This window comes from Triticum urartu, chromosome 5 (assembly GCF_003073215.2).
Source record: "Triticum urartu cultivar G1812 chromosome 5, Tu2.1, whole genome shotgun sequence".
NCBI lineage: Eukaryota > Viridiplantae > Streptophyta > Magnoliopsida > Poales > Poaceae > Triticum > Triticum urartu.
This window is the reverse complement of record NC_053026.1, coordinates 426,640,825-426,644,892: the sequence shown is the minus strand read 5'-3', so window position 1 is coordinate 426,644,892 and position 4,068 is coordinate 426,640,825. Positions and strand designations below refer to the sequence as shown.

At 48.4% G+C, this 4,068-nt stretch overlaps 1 pseudogene; it reads left to right on the top strand.

Moving 5' to 3' along the window:
• The first annotated feature begins 933 nt into the window (after positions 1-933).
• LOC125508549 lies at positions 934-2,755 on the top strand (annotated as a pseudogene).
• The last annotated feature ends 1,313 nt before the right edge of the window (positions 2,756-4,068 follow it).

Sequence of the window (4,068 nt, the reverse complement as noted above, 5' to 3'; positions counted from 1 at the left end):
ATTGTGTGATGCATATCGTATAATCATACCCACGGATACTTGAGGTGACATTGGAGTATCTAGGTGACATTAGGGTTTTGGTTGATTTGTGTCTTAAGGTGTTATTCTAGTACAAACTCTAGGGCTGTTTGTGACACTTATAGGAATAGCCCAATGGATTGATTGGAAAGAATAACTTTGAGGTGGTTTCGTACCCTACCATAATCTCTTCGTTTGTTCTCCGCTATTAGCGACTTTGGAGTGACTCTTTGTTGCATGTTGAGGGATAGTTATGTGATCCAAATATGTTATTATTGTTGAGAGAACTTGCACTAGTGAAAGTATGAACCCTAGGCCTTGTTTCAACGCATTGCAATACCGTTTACGCTCACTTTTATCATTCGTTACCTTGCTGTTTTTATATTTTCAGATTACAAAAACTATTATATACTATCCATATACCACTTGTATCACCATCTCTTCGCCGAACTAGTGCACCTATACAATTTACCATTGTATTGGGTGTGTTGGGGACACAAGAGACTCTTTGTTATTTGGTTGTAGGGTTGCTTGAGAGAGACCATCTTCATCCTACGCCTCCTACGGATTGATAAACCTTAGGTCATCCACTTGAGGGAAATTTTCTACTGTCCTACAAACCTCTGCACTTGGAGGCCCAACAACGTCTACAAGAAGAAGGTTGTGTAGTAGACATCACTTATCACCTTGTTTTTTTATGTAAAGGTGATGGGACCCACGCAAAAGGGGGTGACTTATAAGTTGGGTCTGTTTGGCAAAATAAGTCACTTTTTTCACTTTTCGACTTATATGGAACCAAACAGGCCCTTAAGCTTACAGGCACGATACACGCTATCCTAGACTACTCTACACATGAAACTGCCACACGAGCGTCTGGGCTGCGCTTGGCTCTTCGCCTCTTCGGGAAGTCGAACAATGGCCCTGTTTGGATACTCTAACTCAGTTAGAGGTTAGAGTTAGATTCTAACCCTGAACTAACCCTGAACTAACTCTAACCAAAAAGGTGTTTGGATAGCAGGGTTAGATGGAGCGCGGATACGGCGATGCGCCTTCACGGGTGGTGCGAGAGGGAGGGAGGGAGGGAGAGGACAAGAAGCTTCGAGGAAGTGAGGAGAGATCTGCCTCGAGAAGAGCGAGAGAAAAAGGTGTTTTTTAGTGGTCCTGAGAAGAACTAACCCAAATAAGCACCTCTTGGGTGGGTCAGATTTTTTGGATGAGTTAGATGCATCTAACCCAAACTAACCCTCCTGTTTGGATATTTTTGGGTTAGTTGAGTCCAAACTAACCCAAACTAACTCTAACTCGTGGATTCAAACAGGGCCAATGATAGAGTACTACTGAAGTGGAGGAGTACTACAGTATGCTTCTGGCCATCTGACACCGATTGAACTGCTGCATGTCCACCCCGTACGGGAGGAGAGCGTGTAGCGAACGAAAGCTTCTCCTAGTCCTGCCAGCCACCATGCTCATGGGCGAGGGAGGGACGCAGCTTCATTGACTTACTGCTCCTGCCTTTGCGTCCATGACAGGTGGGCCCAACAGGTCGGTGGCCCACCTGTCATGCATCCAAAGACAGCTGCGGTTAAGGCGAGAGGGCATTGTAGTAATCAAACTTCTCGGTCTTGTACGAGTTGACGCAACACATCAAAGCACTGCACTCGATATATTTCAATAATTTGCGTTTACCGATGCATTAATTACAACGCATGCATGCATGACGTGACTCTCCTTTTGATACTTGCATGTGTTGATTTAATGCACCTTGAAGTAGTATGAATATGTGAGGTAAAGCTTTGTAATGCCCCGGCCCTAATAAAGCGAGATATGGTTGCGCACGAGGAGGGCGAGATCATGCAGACGGAATAGGACCCGATGATGGAGCTCTCTATGGTCTCGATGGACCTCACCTTGCTCCACTGCCCCTTGTGCCTCCACCCCTTGAAGCCTCCAGTGTATGAGGTTTGAATACACCTCGTCCGTTCGGCTGATCGAGCAAGGTGCGGGTTTCTTGATTGATGTGTTGTTCGATTGATTTGTGAAGTGCAAGGGAGGGCACCTGGCTTGCGCGGACTGCCGCGTCGAGCGCTCCAGGAACCAGTAGCAGTGCTAGAAGTGCGAGCGCGGCGGTGGCTTCGACGTGCGGAACACGATGGTGGACGTCGTCCTCTCCTCGGTGAGGGTGGAGTGCCCGCATGAAGGTTGTGGGCTCTATGTCACTTACCACAAGCTCGCCGATCACCAGAGCGTGTGTCCGCTCGTGCCCTGCAAATGCCCCGTGCCTGTCTGCAGCTACGAAGGCCCGCCGCCGGTGCTCTCCCACCACATCAGCACCGTGCATCCCATGCCCGTGCACAGGATCCAGTACGGCAAGGCGCTCCAGCTACAAGTGCCACTGTCGGAGCCACGGCTCTTGCTGTTCGCGGAGGAGGAGGACCGCGCGTTTTTCTTGGTCGGCGGCGTGCTCGACATCGGCGCGCCTATCACTGTGTCGGTCGTCTGCATCAGAGCAAGGGCGTCCCCACTGCAGCACTATGTGGCCAAGTTGTGGGCGAACGGCCCGCCGGGGGAGCCCAAAGGCAGGACCGACGCCGTCAAGGTGGAAATGGAGGTGACAAGCAACAGGGATCCCGGCAACGTCGCCGTGCAGGAGCTGACCTTCTTCACAGTTCCGCCCAAGCTGCTGGCCAGGGCTAAGCTGGTGTCCCTCCACATTCAGATTGACAAGCTCACGTCCTAAATGATTCTACAGTGCCTTCTGTTTATCTTAGTAATATGCTAATATAGGGGTTAGCTCGGTCTACTTTAGCTTAAGAGATGGTGGGTTTTGGTGGCGATGCAGCAATTACCTCGACATCAGATCAGCAGTGAAAGTAATTTTGAATAGTCGAATGGATATTTTGTGTCTGTTGGATATAAAGATCCTTTGGGTAAGAAGTAACAGCTTATATGCTTTTTCCAAAACGGAACAGAATTTTTGTTGACATGCACTAATATTTTCGAAACAGACGTCGGGTTGTAGCTAGAAGGGCGGTTGGGACGCGGCATCGGCCATACCGCGATGACCCCCAATTGGGACGCACCGAATGTGGATTTTCTCCCTCGCCGATGTCGACCGCGTCTACGCACAACATTGTTCCCTTCCCCCAGCTGCGGGATCAGGCCGGATATGTGACCAGCGGTGTGGCCACCGTCGTTCTATGCTTGTGAAGAGAGCAACCCAAGCAAGCAGGCTTGTAGCTTAGGCTCCTGCTAGTGTATATATAGTGGTTTTATTTTTCTCTCCATATCAACCATTTTATATTGCGTACATGTCATTGAAGAGTGAAATGATGGTTGCTTCTTCCGACTAACTTACTGTGTGATTTGATTGCTCCTTTAGTGGCCCCTACACATACTCCCCCTACGTGTATGCAACAGTCACACGTACACATGGACGCAAAAACGCGCACGACGCCCTAATGCATGCATGTCCGAGCACACGACGGAACACACACGGTCACGCTCAAGTGCTCAACCTACACGTGCATGCACACACATACTCAGCCAGGGTGAGCTAGTGACCACATAAACACCGAAAAATGTATATATTGAGCGCAATGAGCGTATTATGAATTCCACTGACCGTATTTTTACAAATATACAGTGACAGATAGTGTATTTATCTCGTTTGAAATTAAGCCATATTAACCGGAGAGGAGGCAGTATGGACTAGCATTACTTTGATGTGTCCCGTCAATTTGCCGAACAAGGAGAAGCTTGCAGGACGGGAGAAGTTTGCACGCGGTGGCTCGCAGGACAAGGAGAAACTTTTGACTAATGCAAGCTGTCCTTCGCTCAGGCGGTGGATGTGCAACAGTTAATTCGGTGTCAGATTGCCAGAAGCATACACTATACTAGTAGTACTATTATTGTTGCACTTCCCGAAGAGGCGAACAGCCAAGCACAAAGTTTACTAGTACTAGTACTACTACTATAGTCTATAGAGTTAGTACTAGGAACCAGATGGAGGAGCATCTGCACTCTTATTATATTTTTAAAATGTGATAAAGC